This window comes from Carcharhinus amblyrhynchos, chromosome 9, assembly GCF_965287045.1.
Source record: "Carcharhinus amblyrhynchos chromosome 9, sCarAmb.v2.hapA, whole genome shotgun sequence".
In the NCBI taxonomy this organism is placed as follows: Eukaryota; Metazoa; Chordata; class Chondrichthyes; order Carcharhiniformes; family Carcharhinidae; genus Carcharhinus; species Carcharhinus amblyrhynchos.
The window spans coordinates 13,835,143-13,856,092 of NC_137332.1; the positions used below are offsets into that span (position 1 = coordinate 13,835,143).

The window sequence follows — 20,950 nt, forward strand, 5'->3', positions numbered from 1 at the left end:
CTCAATAAAAAAAACACACAAAGTAGCACTTGGGACGTGAGGGGAAATAAAAGGGTAATTAAATAATTCCCACACAAAAAAAACACAGAATTCACCTCAAATTAAAAATAAAAGCCTTTAAAATGTGTGTAATAATGCAGTGAGCAGTGTTGGAAGATGCACTATAGCTGTCTCACTACTCCAGCTGTGTTGTAACAAGCTCTTTGTCACTAAAGATTGTGTATTTCATATTTTACACTCTTTATTGGTGTCGGCAATGGCATTTTTGTATTTTATTTCGGGGGTGGGTGAGACTCTGAACTAAAGTGGGGCCACAAAGGCAGCAAGGAAGCGAAAGGATCCTGGCCGCAAAAGGGGGAGAATGCGCCCGGCTTGCCCGCCTCCTCCTCCTCTCACTGGAGGGAAGCGCTCCGCTCCGGCTGGAGACGCGGCTCACTCTCACTCCACTCCCTCTCACACAGAGAGGAGAGCGGGAGGCTGCCGACTGAGGGCAGGAGGGGGGCAACTGGCCGGCCACTCAGCACCCCCGGTAAGTAGCACAGGCTTCAAAACGACAGAGAGAGAGAGAGGGAGGGAGATGACGGCAGAGAAAGAGGGGGGGAAAAAAAAGCATCCAACCATCTCTCCATTGCGGCTCCAGTGCAGCATCAAAGAGGCAAGCTGTGGGCAGTCTTATCCAGAGGTACAGCTGCCTCCATAGCGGCTCCAGTGTATGTGTTTAGGCAGGTGTGGGGGGTCTCAGCTCAGCAGGGACAGTGGAAGTCTGTGGAAGAGATTGGGAAGAGGGGGAGGGAGAGGAGGGCTGTTGGTGTGGGGAGAGAGTGGAGGAGGGCTGTTAGTGAGGGGAGGGAGAGGGGGCTGTTGGTGTGGGGAGGGAGGGGGGGCTGTTAGTGTGGGGAGGGAGGGGGGGCTGTTAGTGTGGGGAGGGAGAGGGGGCTGTTGGTGTGGGGAGGGAGTGGAGGAGGGCTGTTAGTGAGGGGAGGGAGAGGGGGCTGTTAGTGTGTGGAAGGGGGGGGTGTTAGTGTGTGGAAGGGGGGGGTGTTAGTGTGTGGAAGGGGGGGGGGTGTTAGTGTGTGGAAGGGGGGGGGTGTTAGTGTGTGGAAGGGGGGGGCTGTTAGTGTGTGGAAGGGGGGGGCTGTTAGTGTGTGGAAGGGGGGGGGCTGTTAGTGTGTGGAAGGGGGGGGCTGTTAGTGTGTGGAAGGGGGGGGCTGTTAGTGTGTGGAAGGGGGGGGGCTGTTAGTGTGTGGAAGGGGGGGGCTGTTAGTGTGTGGAGGGGGGGGTGTTAGTGTGGGGAGGGAGGGGGGGTGTTAGTGTGGGGAGGGAGGGGGGGCTGTTAGTGAGGGGAGGGAGGGGGGGCTGTTAGTGAGGGGAGGGAGGGGGGGCTGTTAGTGAGGGGAGGGAGGGGGGGCTGTTAGTGAGGGGAGGGAGGGGGGGCTGTTAGTGTGGGGAGGGAGGGGGGGCTGTTAGTGTGGGGAGGGAGGGGGGGCTGTTAGTGTGGGGAGGGAGGGGGGGCTGTTAGTGTGGGGAGGGAGGGGGGGCTGTTAGTGTGGGGAGGGAGGGGGGGCTGTTAGTGTGGGGAGGGAGGGGGGGCTGTTAGTGTGGGGAGGGAGGGGGGGCTGTTAGTGTGGGGAGGGAGGGGGGGCTGTTAGTGTGGGGAGGGAGGGGGGGCTGTTAGTGTGGGGAGGGAGGGGGGGCTGTTAGTGTGTGGGAGGGGGGGGAGGTGTTAGTGTGTGGAAGGCAGGGGGAGGTGTTAGTGTGTGGAAGGCAGGGGGAGGGACAGAGGCTCTGCCTAAATGTGCTGCTTCTTGAGCTGTACTCTGCCTTGTCTGCACCCTCCTGCCTTATGGCGGTCTGAGCTCAGCTAGCTGTAACACTGCTTTTGGGTTTTGGGTTAAATGTCTGCAATGAGCTGCTCCCCTCTCTCTCTCTTCAGCAATCATTCTAACCAAATCAAGCAAAGGGCATTATCGTCTTGACCTTAAAGGGGTGAATTGCGTCATGTTTTGCTCAATCTCAAATAGTGTCAACCGGTTCAGTGCAGTTAGTTGGTTGATGAGTTTGGGATTTTTTTTAAATCCGCTGACATTTTTGAGTTTTTTGTTTTTTAACGTCTTTCTTGGGAGGAAATTGGAGGTTGCGATAGCTCAGAAACAAACATCAGTCTTGAGGACAGAATGATCTATTCCAGAACCTTGTGTGTTTGATCCTATTTTTGTATTACACATCTACCGGGTAGTATAACTTCTTGCAACTTTTAAAATATATAATAATCTGAATGTAACTTCTTGCAATCCTGAAAATATATAGTAATCTCAATATAACTTCTTGCAACTCTTAAGAAAATATATAATCATCTGAGTGTTAAAAGAGAAACAATTTGAAAGAACCCCAAAAAGTTTGGTGGCAAATTGGGATTTCTCTGAAGGATTATAGATGGGACTTTGTTGCAAGTTGTCCCAACAAATTGATTTTTTTTTGCCTTGGATTTTCTTTTCTCCTCAGATTGTACTGGCTTTATTTTGTGGGAACTCCCCAACGTGTTCAGATACTGCTTGCACATTCAGTGATGGTAGATGCTGTACTCTAACTCAGATACACAGTTGCTAGTATGGCAGGGAGCTGGTTAGCTTATTGTTTATGGTGCTCGGAATTCTCAGTGCTTTTAACAACCTTCAATTTAAAGCATTGGAAAAAAATTGAGGATCAGAAAGTCATTGGGCTGCCTTGTGCTTGGCTCCAAATGCTCCAATCCAGACACGGATGGCACGGTGGTTAGCACTGCTGCCTCACAGCGCCCCAGGGACGCGGGTTCAATTCTGGCCTCAGGTCACACTCTGTGTGGAGTTTGCACGTTCTCCCTGTGTCTGGGTGGGTTTCTATCTCCCACATTCCACAGATCTGTGGGTTAAGTTGTTTGGCCATGTTAAATTGTTCCTTAGTGTCTGGAGGATTAGCAGGGTAAATAGTTGGGGTTAAGGAGTTAGAGCCTGATGCAGGTTTGATGGGCCTGCATTGTAGGGATTCTGTGGCATCCAGTTGTACATCTGTAATGTGGAACTGTATAATTTTTCAGGGCAGAAGGAAACCATTCATCACACTGAAAGGACTATCCAACTTTTACACTTTTTCAAAGAAGTATTTACTTAAGCCCTTTTTGGTTAATCTGTGACAGTTTGCTTCCATTCCTATTTCTGTTTAGGGCATTGCATCTGTTTCCTAATAGCTCAGGCCTAAGCAGCCATGCCTAGAGGTTGAATGTAACTTTCTTGTGTTCCTATACTCTGTTTATCAGACCAACAATCTATTTGTCAACCTCCTCAGTGTGCTGTCTCACCTGCAAAAATTTATGCCATTTGGTTATGCTGAAGTGAGACACTTATTTGACATCCAGCCTTCTGAACTGGAGGGTTTTTCTAATAAAGGGCAGAATTTTTTATTTGTTGGGATGTGGGCATCACTGGCTGGGCTGGCATTTATTGTCCATCCCTGATTGAACTGAGTGGCTTGCTGGGCCATTTCAGAGGGTATTTAACAGTCAATCACGTTACAATGGATGTGGAATTGCATGTAGGCCAGATTAGGTAAGGAAGGCAGATTTCTGTCCCATGAATCAGATGAGTTTTTGTAACAATTGACTAACAATGATTTCACGGTCTCCATCAGACTTTTAATTCCAGCTTTGATTTTAAACTTCACCATCATCTATGGTGGGATTTGAACTCGGGTCGTCAGAGCATCACTCTGGGTTACTAATCCAATGACAATACCACCATGCCACTACCAGGGGACCCCTTTAGCCTGCCGTGCTGTTCAATAAGATAACGGCTGATTCGATTGTAGTCTCAACTTCACTTCCCTTTCTACTGACTCAGCCCTTTGACCTCCTTGTCAATTAAAAATTTATCCACCTCAAAGAACAACACAGCACGGGAAACAGGCCCTTCGGCTCAATGAGCCCGCGCCGCCATTTTAACATTGTGAGTGTCCTCTTCTCCCTATGACCTTTGTCTACGCCTATTGGACTCCACAATAAAGGAACCATAACCAGATTGAGGGAAGACTAATTTAGGGACAATTTGTTAACACCCATCAGCCTAAGAGCACGTTTTTGGGGTGTGGGAGGAAACCGGAGCACCCGGAGAAAACCCACGCAAGCACGGGGAGAATGTGCAAACTCCCACAGACACTGGCCCAAATCCATGTATCTGCACAGCAAACAGTGATAGTCACTGAGCTGTCATGTTGCCCGTCAGCTGGTCCAGTTTAAGCGTACACTAATGACGTGAAGCACTAGGCAACTCTCGAAGCAACATTCAAGAGCATTCTCGGCATTGAAAATGTTCGGTGACCCTGCATACAGCTTTCCGGAGAAGGGAGTTCCACAGACTCATGATCCTCTGAGAGAAAAGAAAATCTCCTAATTGCACCGCCCCCCCCCCCCCAGCAATATCTCCTGAGTTCTAGTGTTTCCCACAAGGGGAAAATTTCTGTCAGCGTGCACCTTGTCACATCCTCCCAGTATCTTGTGTGTTTCAATAAGATTACCTCTCATCCTTCTAAACTCCATCTTTTCCTGCGAAGAGAACCCCCTTGTTTCTGTAGTCAGTCAAGTGAGCTATCTCGGAACTGTCCGAATACAATTGTGTCCTTTTCCTCTGCATAAGTAGACCAAAGCTAAACACGGTATGCAGTCTCACCAATACCCTGTATGACCTAGCAAAACATCACCATTTTTATATTGCATTCCCCTTGCAATAAACTGCAATTAACCTTTGCCTTCCTAATTACTTGCACACCATGCTTTTTGCATTTGGAGTGGTGCTTCTCTTGCTGCTCTATGTGGAGTACAGTGGCACCGTGGTTAGCACTGCTGCCTCACAGCGCCAGGGACCCAGGCTCAATTCCCGGCTTGGGTCACTGTCTGAGCAGAGTCTGCACGTTCTCCCCATGTCTACATGGGTTTTCTTTGAATGCTCCGGTTTCCTCCCACAGCCCAAAAGACATGCTGGTTAGGTACATTGGCTGTGCTAAATTTTACCTCGGTCTTTCCAAAAAGGTGCCGGAGTGTGGCGACTAGGGGGATTTTCACAGCAGCTTCATTGCAGTATAAATGTAAGCCTATTTGTGACACTAATGAATAAATTTTAAAACTCTTTCTTCTTTGCTCACCGTGGAATTGCCGCATGAAGTTACAATGATTTCTAGAGACCAACTGTGCTGTCGTGAGGAGCACCATAATCTTGTAGTTCTGAAGCAGGAATCATTGTAAACAGAAAACAAGCCTGTCAGCCTCTGGGGATAACAGACAAGTCAACATTTTGGGCTGGGTTCTATTTGAAATCAGTAAAATACGGGATTAGCAGGTCTATTAATAGAATCTTAAACAAAACCGGAAGGGTGTATGAACGATTGAGATAATATAACGGATCACCTGTTATGCAGCGGGACGAAGCATTAACAAAACACAGAACATGTGGATAGCTGAGGTATTAGATAGCTTTCTTTCACCCCAAGAAAAAGCAGAAAAATGGGGGAGGTGGAAAACTTGGGAAGCCTGCAGTTCAGGCCCGAATCCAAAGCAGAAATTGTCAATAAAGTACATTAGGTGTGCAGCTCCAAAAGAAAAGAACTGGTTATTATTCCCTCTTCCTGCTCTCACTGACTGATACAAGTGCTGTGTTCTGATATTAAACATTTTTTATTAATTCATTTGTGAGACATGGACACCGCTGGCTGGCCAGCATTTATTGCCCATCCCTAGTTATCCAAGGGCAGTTGAGAATCAACCACGTTGCTGTGGCTCAGAGGTCACACGTAAGTCAGACAAGGTAAAAACAGCAGATTTCCTTCCCTAAACAACATTAGTGAATCAGCTGGAGTTTTAGAAAAATTGACAATGGTTTCATGGTTCTCAGATTCTTAATTCCAGATATTTTTTAATTCACATTCCATCATCCGCCGTGGCAAGATTCAAATCTGGTCCCCAGAACAGTAGCTAAGTTTCTGGATTAATAATGCAGCAATAATACCACTTGGCCATCATCTCCTCATGTGGAGTCTTTCTCCTTTTCTCCTTTTCTCCTTTTCTCCTTTTCTCCTTTTCTCCTTTTCTCCTTTTCTCCTTTTCTCCTTTTCTCCTTTTCTCCCCCATCCCCCACGAAAAAAAGCCAACATATCACCCTGCCTTTCAAACAGCGGTCAACTTGAAATTGTCAGCTCCTTTTTTGTATAAAAAATGGAGGATCTTGTTCAGATTTGCAGGCACTTAAAGGCAACATTTGAACCAAGGGCCACAAAGTGTACAGGAGAGATATTCTGTTTAAAATATTATTCGCCACATTGCCGTGACATTGGAAGTGATGAAGCTACTACTCACATCTTTCTCATTCAATTCTTTTATAAGAGGGTTTTTAAAATTCATTCATGGGACATAGGCATCACTGGCTGGCCAGGACTTATTGCCTATCCTTAGTTGCCATTGGAAGGTAGTTGAGAGTTAACCACATTGCTGTGGCTCTGGAGTCATCTGTAGGTCAGACCGGGTAAAGACAGTAGATTTCCTTCCCTGAAGGACGTGAGTGAACCAAATGGGTTTTTGCGATAATCAACAATGGTTTCATTAGTAGATTCTTAATTCCAGATATTTTTTATTAAATTCAAATTCCACCATTTACTGTGGCCAGATTCAAACCCGGGTCCCCAGAACATTAACTGAGTTTCTTGATTAATGATCTAGTGATAATGCCGATAGGCCTCCGCCTCCCTCTTGCAGTATTAATCATTTACATTTGCTGATATTTCGTGTGCCAAGAATTTATGACTTATAAGTAACAATACGCAGGAAGAGTGTTTCCACGGCAGTCACCACCTGATATGGTATTGAGAGTCCAAGTGATTTACTTTTGCCAGCAATGACCTCTAAGTGAAAAAGGATCAATATTTGATCAATTTCTAGTTTAATGCGGCGCTCTGTTATACAACATCTGCTGTTTAAAAACTCCTTTAAATCCAAAATAACTGAAAATAACATGACTTTTCCCTTTCAGTTTCCATTTTAAGACCCTCAAGTGTGGATATAACTCAGTTTTCATGTTTTTTTTGTAGAAGGCATATTTCAAGTATCTTGTATAAAAGATACAGCATGTGATGTTAAATACAAACACACTTGATCTTCAGTGCTGGTGAATTAATCTGTTTCATGGTTGCTTCTGGGCCTGAACTCTGTCATCCACAATGCCAAAATTAAGATTCAGGCCACTGTTTGACCATGAATTGTGACCATGACTGAATTGTTGCATGTATAGGATATAATAAAGTATTGTTTCTTGCAAGCTATGCAGACAAAGCATTCTGTTCGTAGACTACATAAGGGAGAAGGTGCAGAATGTAGTGTTACAGTCATAGCTAGGTTGTAGAGAAAGATCTGTGTAATTTATGGCAGGTCTATTCAAACTGTGATGGCAGCAAGGAAGAAGCTGTTCTTGTGTCAGGCTCCCAGGGTGAATTTTCCCATTCTGCCTGCCACGGGAATTGTAGCGGATGAGGGGTGGCCCGTGGAAACATCTGTTGATCTTGGTGGAACTTTCTGGCTTTGGGGCGAACGTGGCTGAAAATTCCGACCCTTTGTTTCTTTTGTGTACAATTGCAATAATTGTTGTGGTTTACTGTTTCCTCCAAGTTAGTAGATCCTCAATTAATCGGCCAGTGAGGCGGAATTCAGCCTTATTTCTGGTAGAACAGAATCGATAAATAGAGAGGAAGGTACACGTTACAGAATGTAGTGTAGGACAGGAGGCAAGTGCATTGGATATTAATGAAATGCGGATGTTGAGATGGACACGTGGAGCGATGAGAAAGGGCAAGGTAAAGCATCATGCAGTCCATAGAACCCTGACAATGCAAAAGGAGGCCGTTCGGCCCACTGAGTCTGCACCGACCACAATCTCACTCGGACCCTATTCCATAACCCCACATATTTACCCAGCTAATCTCACTGATAATTTAGCATGGCCAATGAATCTAACACATGCATCTTTGGAGTGTGGGAGAAATGGAGCACCTAGAAGAAACCCACACAGATATGGGGAGAATGTGTGGAGTTTGCACAGTGACCCGAGGCCGGAATTGAACTGGGTCCCTGATGCTGTGAGACAGCAGTGCTAACCATTGTGCCACCCCAGTGAGGTCAGTGAACATTGTGGGAGCACTGAAGAAAGCATCCAAGAAAATGTTGAAATGGTACCATCATCTATTGTGGAGAGACTGGGGGGATGGGGGGAATGTGATGAGGTGACTGATGGATATGGGGCTGTCAGGAAGAAAGAGAAGGTGTAGACCTTGGACCAGGTGGAAAGATGTTGTGGTAAGAGACTTAAACACAGAGGTACTGGAAGAGGAGTGGGTGGCTCAAAGGAGGAGATAGAGAACGTGATCAACCAGCAATGTGGCAAACCCCAGTAAAATGGGAGAAGTTGAAAGAAAAAGGAGGGGCAAGTATACTGTGCTCCATTAAATGGTTTCTTGGTGAGGATGTGCAATGACCACCAGTCTACACTGATGCTTGTGGAACTTTTCACAGAATTGTTGCTGCTATAGCCAAATTTACTTCAACTATCAATGCAGAACACACTTGTCTTTTTTTTGGTGCTTGGGGGAGGAATTTTGGGGTAATTTGTAAATGCTTATTTTATTTTTGTTTTCTGTTGGCTAACCTTCACTCATTGCATTGATATTTTTAAACGGTGTAGGAATAATTGTTATCTTTCTTTTGTGTTTTTGATGTGGAGATGATGGCATTGGAGTAGGGTGGGCACAGTAAGAAGTCTCACAACACAAGGTTAAAGTCCAACAGGTTTATTTGGAATGACAAGTTTTTGGAACACTGCCCCTTCATCAGGTGTAGAAGGGGCAGTGTTCCAAAAGCTCATCGTTCCAAATAAACCTGTTCGACTTTAACTTTGTGTTTTTGTATTAAATGTAAAGTTTATTTATTTAATAGTCACGAGTAAGGCTTACATTAACATTGCAATGAAGTTACAGTGAAATTCCCCTAGTTGTCACATTCCGGCGCCTGTTCGGGTCAACGCACCCCTAACCAGCATGTCTTATGTAAGCTAACTGGGTGTGGTAAGTGAAGTGGCTGAAGATCCAGTTCCTAATTTTTATAGACATTGGATTTTTGAGGCCTAGGTGGTTTCCCAAGTGGATTGCACAGTGTTCAATGACGTGGAGGTTTAGGAGCCGCTCTGCATGATTATTGAAATGTAAGAACATAAAAAAAGGAGCAGGAGTAGACCTTACAATTTCCTGAGCCTGCTTCGTCATTTGATATAATCATGGTTGATCTTCCTCTACCTGAACTTACTGTAGCTCTGCATTCTTTGATTCTCTTGGTGTTCAGTCTTGAATATACTCAATGACTTGAGCATCCACTGCCGTCTGGGTTAGAGATTTCCAACACTTTTTTTTGAGTGAAAACATTTCTCCTTTAATTTGTTCCTCAATGGCCAACCCCACATCCTGACACTCCACTCCCTAAACAACCTCCCAGTATTTACCCCATCAAGCTCTTATATTTCAATGAGAAGACATATATAATTCTTTGAAACTGCAGGGAATATGGACCTCAGCCTATTCAATTCCTGACCCTGGGACAACTTTCTCACCCCAGAAATCAATCTAGTGAATGTTTGTCCAAAGATGTGCAGGTTAAGTGGATTGGCCATGCTAAATTGCACCCTTAATATCCCAAGATGTGTAGGTGAGATGGATTGGCCATGATAAATATGTGAGGTTACATGGATAGGGTAGGGGCGAGGACCTGGGTAAGATACTCTGTCAGAGTTGGTGCAGACTCAATGGGCAGAATGGCCTCGACTATGCTGTAGGGATTCTATAGTTCATTGCACAGTTTTAAGACAAAGATATCTCTCTCCGGGTAAGGAGACCAGAATTTTACAACATATGCTCAGATAGTGATCTCACCAAAACCTCTATAATTGTTGTAAATTCCTTGCCCCTGATGCTCTTAAGAGACACAACAAACAATAAATTAAACAGGAAAAAAAGCCAGGGCTGATAGCCCCTGGTGGGGGGACACTGTAGAGTTATAGAATCATAGAAAAACTACAGCACAAACAGGCTCTTCGGCCCACAAGCTGCGCTAATCTTCTCTCTACCTACTAAGCTTACCTATACCCCTCAATCCTATTAAGTCTCATGTACTCATCCAGAAGTCTCTTAAAAGACCCTATTGAATTTGCCCCCACCACACTCTGAGTGAAAAACTTACCCCTGACATCTCCTCTGAATCTACTCCCCAGCACCTTAAACTTGTGTCCTCTTGTGGCAGCCATTTCAGCCCTGGGGAAAAACGTCTGAGAGTCCACCTGATCAATACCTCTTATATCATCATCTTATACATCTCTATCAGGTCACCTCTCATCCTTCTAAGGAGAAAAGATCGAGCTCTCTCAACCTATCCTCATAAGGCATGCCACCCAATCCAATTAACATCTTTGTAAATCTCCTCTGCACCCTTTGATTGGCTTCCACATCCTTCCTGTAATGAGGCGACCAGAACTGAGCACAGTACTCCAAATGGGGTCTGAGCAGGGCCTTATAATACTGCAGCATTATCTCCCAACTCCTAAACTCAATTCCTCGATTGATGAAGGCCAGATCACCATATGCCTTCTTAACCACATCCTCTACCTGCAAAGCCGACTTGAGTCCTATGAACCCGGACCCCAAGATCCTTCTGATCTTCCACACTGCTAAGAGTCTTACTCTTAATATTATATTTCTTTGCACCATTTGACCTGCCAAAATGTACCACTACATGTTTATCTGAGTTGAAGTCTATCTGCCACTTTTCCGTCCAGTCTTGCATCCTATTTATGTCACGCTGCAACTTCTGACATTCCTACAAACTATCCACAACACCTCTGACTTTCATGTCATTGGCAAACTTACCAACCCATCCCTCCACTTCCTCATCCAGGTCATTTATAAAAATCACAAACAGCAAAGGTTCTGGATCCCAGAACAGATCCCTGGGGTACTCCACTGGTGACCGACGTCCATGCAGAAAAAGACCCATCCACAACCACACTCTGCCTTCTGCGAGCAAGCCAGTTCTGGATCCACAAAGCAACATCCCCTTGGATCCCATGCCCTCTTACTTTCTCAATAAGCCTTGCATGGGGGACCTTATTGAACGCTTTGCTGAAGTCCATGTAAACCACATCCACCGCTCTTCCTTCGTCAACGTGTTTAGTCATGTTTTCAAAAAACTCAACCAGGCTCATAAGACACGATCTGCCTTTAACAAATCCGCGCTGACTACGTTTGGTCATACTATACTTCTCTAAATGTTCATGAATCCTGTCTCTCAGGATCTTTTCCATCAACCTACCAACCACTGAGGTTAGACTCACCGGTCGATAATTTCCTGCGCTATCTCTATTCCCTTTCTTGAATATAGGAACCACATCTGCAACCCTCCAATCCTCCGGAACCTCTCCCGTCTCCTTCGATGACGCAAAGAACATCACCAGAGACTCTGCAATCTCTTTCGTCACCTCCCACAATAACCTGGGGTACATCCCATCCGGTCCTGGCAACTTATCTATCTTGGTGCTATTCAAAAGCTCCAACACATCCTCTTTCTTAATGTCCGCATTCTCAAGCTTTTCAGCCCGCCGCAAACCTGCACTACAACCACCAAGATCTTTTTCCACTGTGAATACCGAAGTAAAGTATTCATTGAGCACCTCTGCTGTTTCTACCGGCTCTATACAAACTTTCCCACCGTCACATTTTATAGGTCCTATTCCTTCGCATCTCATCCTTTTACTCTTCACATATTTGTAGAATGCCTTAGGGTTTTCCTTAATTTTACCTGCCAAGGCCTTCTCATGACTACTTCTGGCTCTCCTAATTTCATTCTTAAGTTCCTTCCTACAAACCGTATACTCCTCTAGATCCCTAACGTTACCTAGTTCCATGAATCTTTTGTACGCTTTTCTTTTCTTTTTGACTAGATTCATTACTAGATTTGTGCACCACGGTTCCTGTAACCTACCATAACCTCCCTGTCTCAATGGAATGTTTCATGCAGAGCTTCAGACAAACATTCCTTGAAAATCTGCCACCTTACTTAAGAACATTTCCCTGAGAGTATCACCTTCCAATTTACGTCTCTAATTTCCTGCCTGATGGCTTCATATTTCCCCTTACTCCAGATAAACACTTTCCTAGCTCGCCTGATCCTATCCCTCTCCAATGCTAGTGTAAAGGAGATAGAGTTATGATCACTATCCCCAAAATGCTCTCCCACCAAGAGATCTAACATCTGCCCAGGTTCATTACCCAATACCAGATCGTGTACAGCCTCTCCTCTTGTAGGCTTATCCACATACTGTGTCAGGAAACCCTCCGGAACACACCTAACAAACTCCTCCCCATCCAAACCCCTTACCCTAGGGATATCCCAATCGATATTTGGGAAATTAAAATCTCCCATCACGACAACTCTGTTATTATTGCATCTCTCCAGGATCTGTTTCCCTATCTCCTCCTCAACAACCCTATTACTATTGGGCAGCCTATAGAAAACACCCAGTAAAGTCATTGACCCCTTCCTGTTCCGAACTTCCATCCTCAGAGACTCCGTAGACAATCCCTCCATGGCGTCCACCTTCTCTACAGCCACGACATTATCCCTGATCAGCGGTGCCACTCCCCCACCTCTTTTGTCTCCCTCCCTGTCCCTCCTGAAACATCTGTAATTAAAACAAAACATCAAGAGAAAACTAAATTAAACCAAAATATCATCCCTGGGCATAATGATGCCCCCTCAGCCTGCACTGTTCCAGCAGATACCACATGCTCCCTCTCCAAGGCTACCTGGCTGCGAATGCAGCTGCGGTAGAGGGGCAGACAGTTCGGTCGGACAGCCCCCTCAACCGCCTGCTCTTCTTACCCTTACACTCGCCCTCTTGCAGTAACATCTTTACATTCCTAATTGCTGATGCATACCTATATGTTTATATTTTATGATGGGGATGTCCAAATTCCTGTGTATGCTACTTACCTCTTCAAATGCATTCAGCATTACCCTTTTGAGAGACAATGTCTTAACTTGTTGGATGCTTCTGGTTGCACGAGCAACCAGAAAGTTACCACTGGTTTCTGCCAGTAAGCCTTTTCTGTACGACTTGGTACAACTCCACCAGTGCCCCTATGCCCACTTTAGAAACCCCGTGTCTTTTGACCTATCTCTCAGCCCTTTGTAATGCAGATATGTCCCTTGCACAGCCATGATCAAATTGAATAGTGGAGCAGGAACTGAATGAACCACTCACCATGTACTTCACCACTCATACAATGTACAGGTTTCTTTGTAGCTTGGTTTGTGGACTGTTAATTATGAATCACAGAGAATCCCCACAGTACAGAAAGAGGCTGTTTGGCCCATTGAATCTGTACCGACCATAATCCCAACCAGGCTGTATTCCCGTCATTCTACACGCTTCCCCTGCTAATCCCCCTGACTCTAGGGTCAAGTTAGCATAGCCAATCAATCTAAACCGCACATCTTTGGACAATGGGAGGAAACTCACGCAGACACTGGGAGAAAGTGCAGATTCCACACAAGACAGTGACCCGAGGTGGGAATTGACTGGGGTCCCTGGCACTGTAGGGCAGCAGTGCTAACTACTGTACCACCGTGTGGCCCATTTTTCAATTGGTGAGAGGTTTGGGTACTGTGATAACTCCATGGAGGCGTAAGTCCTATCACCAGGTTATTTTATTTACACCATACCTCTGTACACAGCTAGCACTCCAGTTGCTCTTTGCTGAATGCAGCCTGGGAGACTGACACACCTGCTTTAAATAGGGAGCATGAGGCTCCCTGGTTTAACATCAATTAGGTCTCATCAGGTAGAGTTCTTTGGTGTCACCATCTGGCAGAAGGCTCGAGAGTTGAAGCAAGGCCACAGCGGATTGAGTCAGGTGCAAGCCGTGGAGGATAGCTGATGCTACGAGTGCATCACCTTGCTCCTGTACTGTAGTGCCCCAATCATGGTGGGCTAGGGAAGGGGGCGCGGCAGAATGCTCACAGCGGACTGCGTACGGACATTCTCTTGAACATGGAGGACACCCGCTCAAGTCAGCACGAGACCGGACCAACAGGTGGACGACGAGTCTTTAAACCTCACACCCACTCTCGGCCCATGGGAGCCGGAGGGATGGTGAGCATGAACAGGTACCCCGAACCGGGTTTGAACAGAGAGCGATTAGAATGTGACCAGAACTTCACCGCGGTGGGAGACAAAAAGGCCCCTGACTGCACCAGAACATCTCCCTGCAGAGTCAGACAGTGGTTGTTCGCCGTGGTCCTGTTGACAAGCCGCCAGGACAAGCACCCAAGCCCGCAGCGGTTCTCTCTCCGTTTCAGCTGTAGATGTAATGCTGCAAGGCGATGGCAAGGTCACGTCACAGCCTACAAGCCATCACCAGGCGGCAGGAAGACGGTCCAAGGACTCATCAGGCAGTTCATACTCTAGCAAACCAACCTATTAGCCTGGCTGAAGTCATCACAGGTAGTTTAAGAGAAAATGGGCAATTGTTAGTGAAGTGAATGGTTTTGCATTAGGCAATTGTATTTGTCTTCTTTCTGGAATACAAAAACATTTTGGAAAAACTGCACCTTAAACAATAGAGCAGCAATTTTGAACCTTATGAAGTGAAGTGATGTATTTCGGTTGCACAGATTTGTTGCTCAGCAGAGTTTCAGCAAAATCTTCTGATTTGTAAGATTTGAACCTGGGACGTACAGCAGCATAAGCCGCAACTCATGTTGAAAAACACAAGCCTCCAGCTGTTACGTATTAAAGGATCTCTTTTGATCTCTGAAAATGGTGCGTGAACTAATCTGCTGTTTAGCTGCAAGCGCAGTCTTCCAGCAACTAAATGGGGCACCAATATTAAGAGCAGTCGCTTGTTCGAATAGAAGTAAGTATTTGGCAGCTGTGTGTTTTGGCCAATGCATTTGTGTAATGAATAAATAAGTGACTATTCAAGGAGAAAAGGTCCCAGTGCCACATAAGACATAGGCCGAGTGGCCTAATTCTGCTCCTATGAATCTGCTCCACCATTCAATCATGACTGATACTTTTCTCATTCCCATCCTCCTGCCTTTTCCCCATAACCCCTGACCCCCTTATTAATCAAGAACCTATCTATTCTGCCTTAAAGACACTCAATGACCTGGCCTCCACAGCCTTTTGTGGCAAAGAGTTCCACAGATTCATCACTCTCTGGCTGAAGAAATTCTTCCTCATCTCTGTTTTAAAGGATCGTCCCTTCAGCCTGAGGTTGTGCCCTCTCATTTTAGTTTTTCCTACTAGTGGAAACATTATCTTCGTATCTACTCCATCCAAGCCTCGCAGTATCCTGTAAGTTTCCCCCCTCATCCTTCTAAACTTGTATAGACCCAGAGTTCTCAACTGTTCCTCATACGACAACCTCTTCATTCTAGGGATCATTCTTGTGAACCTCCTCTGGACCCTTTCCAAGGCCAGCACATCCTTCCTTAGATCTGAGGCCCAAAACTGCTCACAATATTCCAAATAGAGTCTGACCAGAGTCTTATACAGCCTCAGAAGTACATCCCTACATTATCCAAATCATCCTTTGAATCTGAGCAAAATGCTGAAAAGTGCCAGGAAAGAGTGTTGCGTAGAATCCTATAGTGCAGAAGGAGGCCATTCAACCCATCGAGTCTGCACCAATCTCAATTCCACTCAGGCCCCATCCCCATAACCCCATGCATTTACCCTAGCTAGTCCCCCTGACACCAAGGGGCAATTTAGCATGACCAATTGACTTAACTGTATATCTTTGGAGTGTGGGAGGAAACCGGTGCAACCAGAGAAAACCCACGCAGACAGGGGAGAACATGAAAACTCCACACAGTCACCCGAGCTTGGAATCGAACCTTGGTCCCTGGCGCCGTGAGGCAGTAGTGCTAACCACTGAGCTGCCATGCTGCATGTGGAACATAAATTTGTGGTAGATATTGCTTTGAAATGCAGAACAAGTATCAAGCTATGATTCACTGTATTCCTGAAATCTCTTGCTAGGGGAGATGGGAGGGGTGAAGCAGAATTGAGTAGGTTGCAGTTGATATAAGTAATTCATGTAATGAGGGGGACACTTGCATTGATCTGTCACAGTTAGGAGAGATGAAAAAAACTTGTGAATTCAAAACTGCACTTTGCTGTGATGTCTCAACCGTTAGATTATAATAATGTTCTCGTGAGCATTGATGCTTAGTATTGTTATCGCTGGACTATTAATCCAGAAACTTAGCTAATCGTCTGGGAACCTGGGTTTGAATCTCGCAGACGGTGGAACTTAAATTCAATTAAAAAAATCAGGAATTAACAATCTACTGATGACAAGGAAACCATTGTCGATTCTTGGAAAAACCCATCTGGTTCACTAATGCCCTTTTAGGGAAGGAAATCTGCCATCCTTACCTGGTCTGGCCTACATGTGATGCCAGAGCCACAGCAATGAATAAAAAAAATGTCCTGAAGGGTTGATAACTGCTCACGGACCTACACTGCAGTGTTGGAGGTGTGGGGAGCAATCATTCCAATGCATTTTTTTTTGTTTTTTGTTATGCAAATTGAAACTCCATCACTGCTGCTATTTAGCTAAGCTATTCCATCTTGTAACTACAGTCAGTATGAGTCCCATGCTTTAGGAGAAAAGGAATTATGGGGAAATGCACCTATTCTGTCCAGCGTTTCTCCTATTGGACTCTGATTGTAAGCTCTACGTTCAACTGGTGAGGATGTTGGGCTGATTTGTGAGAAACCTTATCTGGGAGAGGCAGTTTGCCAATTTAAATTTGTTAATATTTGATTAAGAACTTGATGAGTTTTCAACTTTAATTGTGGGCGCACAAAATTCTCGGGATTATGGGAACTTCCCAGCGGAACAACATGGGGTGGCATGTTGGCACAGTGGTTAGCACAGTGCCAGGGGCCCGGGTGCGATTCCCAGCTTGGTTCGCTGTCTGTTCTCTTTGTGTTGGCATGGGTTTCCTCCTTCAGTCCCAAAGACATGCTGGTTAGGTGCGTTGATGAAGTTAAATTCTTCCTCAGTGTACCCAACAGGTGTTGGAGCATGGTGACGAGGGGAATTTCACAGTAACTTTATTGCAGTCTTAATGAAAACCCTACTTGTGACTAATAAATAAACTTTAACAAGATGAGAGCACTGTCACAATCAAGGAGGTTGAGAAAATGGTGGGCAGAAAAATAATCGCATAGACGCTGAAACCTCGCACCTGCTTCTTCGTCTAATACCTTTTACTCTTGGTAATTTGAGTGATTTCTACTCCTTTTGCATCTTCTACACAGGAGACTTGTGCTTCTGAGCTCTATTTGCCATCTATGAGGCATCAGATCAATACGGGTGTCGCTTATGCTATTTTCACTTGCATCTCGGCGAGAAGCAAGATTACCAGCAGCAGCCTTCTGTTCAAAACCTTCGCAGGACAGAGGGGATGGACAGGGAGATTCAGTACAGGAGGTGGTAGCCACAACATAGGATATATGGGCAGATGATCAGCTTCTTGGATCTATCTGGACAGTGAGGATCTTTTGCCAGGTGGTGACAGTCATGTAGCTTGCTGCTGTTACGTCCTGGTGCCAAGCAAGCTTGGCGCTTGTCCTTTTGTCAGTGGCTGTCATAGTTACCTGTGGCAGCTTGGAGCTACCTCTACTGTAATGGGCTGTCTACCCTTCTGTCTTGCAGCATCCCGTCACATCTGGTGGGATTCTTTGGTCACGTCCATGGCAGAACCCATTGCAAGCGAGAATGGAAAATTGGGTCTTCCAGCCAAAACTCTCTTAACTGTTAGCCCACGCTGGAAAATTCCAGCTGTGCATGAGGACAGATGATTTTGGTCATCCGTTCTAACTCTCTGTGACAGCCATCAATGAGGCTGGCCCCTCTTTCTGCCGCCTTCCATTTTGCCCTCGAGAAAAAATTTGCTGGGGATTTTCAGCCGTGATCAAATGGCCAATATACTGACATCTTTTCTGACTGTTACTTGAGTTTCTTTTGCTCTTGCAATTTTGAGCATCTCGTCATTTGCTGAATGGTCTGTGCACAGAATTTTTAGATTACGTCTTAGCATTTACATTTCGAAGGCCTCTATTTTCTCCCACTGATCTGTGATCAAAGTTACTGCTGCCTGAAATTCTTTGTCTTGGGTCCCTTCCAGAAGACATTTTGAGATTTTCTGGAGTTTACATTGGCCTCCCACAGACACAGTCCATGGAGGAAGCTTGGGAAGGTAGAGTGAGTGAGGGGCTTGGTGTGACGCACTCAGCAGCATGTGTTTGGTATAATCTTCTGCTCAGAACAGGAATTCATTAAAAGTTTTGTCATTTTAAGAGTGTGTCAAGTCAGGAAAAATGGATTATGTGATAGATAAAAGTTACAATATGTAATTAACACTTCAGTTGCTGGATATCTAAAACGAAACAAGAAATGTTTTAAATTATTTACTAGATTGATCAACATTTTTAATAGGGCCGAGTTAGACTGAGTCCCAGCCATCTAATCTCTCGTGCACTCCTTCTCACCCCATTATTTCTCTGTAAGGTGGACCTGTAGGTTTATCGTAAGAATGCATGCAATAGAAGCAGGAGTAAACCATATAGAATCATAGCCTCCTATAGTGCAGAAGGAGGCCATTCAGCCCATTGAGTCTGCACTGACCACAATGCCACCCAGGCCCTGTCCGCGTTACTCCTTAACTCCATGCATTTACTCTAACTAGTCCCCCGACACCAAGAGCTAATTTGACACGGCCTAACCTGTACATCTTTAGAATATGGGAGGAAGTCAGAGCTCCCGGAGGAAACCCACGCAGACATGGGGAGAACGTGCAAACGTCCAAACAGTGACCCAAGGCTGGAATTGAATCTGGCGCTGTGAGACTGCAGCGCTAATCACTGTGCTATCGTGCTGCCCGTGCCAGTCGAACCTGCTCCTCCATTCAACATGATCGTGACAGATCTTGAGCTTTAAGTCCACTTCCCTGCCTGTCCCCATATCCCTCAAGCACCAGGAACCTTAAATATGTCTATCGCAGCTTTAAATGTATTAAACGATGAAAAATCCACAACTCTCTGGGGTAGAGAATTCCAAAGATTCACAATTCTTTGAGTGAAGTAATTTCCTCTCATCTCAATTCTAAACGATCCACCCTCCATCCTGAGACTGTGCCTTTTAATGTTTTAGATTCCTCAGCCTGCGGAAACAACCTCTGCCTCCACCCTACCAAGCTTTTTCAGGATCTTGTACGTTTCAATGAGATCACCTCTCGTTCTTTGAAACATCAAAGAAAATAGACCCAGATTGTTCAACGTCCTGTCGTAGATCAACCTCTTCACCCCAGGGATCAATTTAATGAGCTTTTACTGTACTGCCTCCAATGCAACAATATCCATTATTAAATGCAGAGACTAAAACTGTACATTGTATTCTAGATGTGGCCTTACCAAAACCCTGTGCAATTCTACCACGATTTCTTTATTAAGTACTGCAGAACCCTTTGCATCAAAGATCAGCATGCAATTTGCCTTCTGAATTGGTTGCTGCATCTGTATGTTAACTTTTAGTGATCCTTGCACAAGTCCATACAAGATTCTTAACATCAACATTTACAAGTTTCTTACCTTTTAAGGAAATATTCAGCAGTAATATTTTGACCAAAGTGAATAACTTTACCCTGCTATCTGCTGTCTTCACATCTAACTTCATATCTGCTACTTCCAAAGAAACTCTTAACATCAATCCATTGATACGGTGACAGGAGTGGTCTTGTTACAGGTGCACAGTATGTTTCTTGTAATTCATTATGTCCAATTGTTCCTGCCACCACTAACAGACGTAGTAATACTGGCCATTCACTCTGACACTATACTGCTTAAGATGCTCTGTCTTGATGGGGAGCAGTGGACAGAAGGCTGCTTGTACAGTTGGATATTTTTCGCCATTCCAGTTGACATAGGATGAATTTTTACATTCTCACCACTGCTTCACTGCTGGTGAGAATGTAATTGGTGAGTGGGGAGTTCTCCACAACAGAAAGAAAGAACTTGATATTATATAGAACACTCTAGCATGCCTCAAAATGATCTGTAGCCAGTGAAGCTCCATCAAAGGTAATTTTGGTTTGTGACTCCCACAGACAGCAGTGTGATCATCGCTTGATAATCCGTTTAATTGGCCAGACCATTCCTCTGCTTTTTTTAAATGGCGGCATCGGGATCTTTGAGAGGACAGTCAGGCCTTGAGTTTATTACGTCTCACCTGAAGGACCACACCTTCGACAGTGTAGTGCTCCCTCAATAGTGCATTGGGGTGTCGGTCTGGAGGATGGGAGTGGAACTTGAATCCACAGTTGTCTGCCTCAGAGGTGAGAGTATTAGCCCACTGCGCCACAGCTGACACACTCAGAAGGAAGACGGGATTAGAATGGGCGGCTGATTTTAGTTTTCAGCCGGTGGGCTGACTAGCCTGTTTCTGCACCATAACCTTTCTGTGGTTCCGTTTCACCATATAGTGTGGTGTTGTCCAAAAGTGAAGCTGACGCTGTTTCTTTTCCTCGCTGAAATGGTTTTTCCATCAACATTCTACTGGCTTCCTTTGTTAAAATGATAAGGTGGCAATTTTCTATTTCTGTACATGAAGAAACCTCTGGCATAATGGTTAACAAATCATTTTTATAATGTAGATTGTAAATGGTATGGTGGGTGCTATCACAAAGTAGCTTGACTTTGATCTGAATTTTGAAGTTTTCAGTTGTATCTTTTCCTCATTCCTCTAATGTCAGAAGTTTTATTTGTTACAA

General features: G+C 45.1%; 1 protein-coding gene across 4 annotated transcripts in view; it reads left to right on the plus strand.

Moving 5' to 3' along the window:
- The first annotated feature begins 399 nt into the window (after positions 1 to 399).
- Positions 400 to 20,950, plus strand: part of LOC145347598 (volume-regulated anion channel subunit LRRC8D-like) — a 104,632-nt gene continuing 84,081 nt past the window's right edge. For 3 of the 4 annotated variants that reach the window (XM_080195193.1, XM_080195192.1, XM_080195190.1), the window contains exon 1: positions 400 to 529. The gene's annotated coding sequence lies outside the window, so the exon portion shown is untranslated. Of the gene's footprint in view, positions 530 to 634; positions 683 to 20,950 lie in introns of those variants that run through there. The other variant, XM_080195191.1, reaches the window with a different exon arrangement.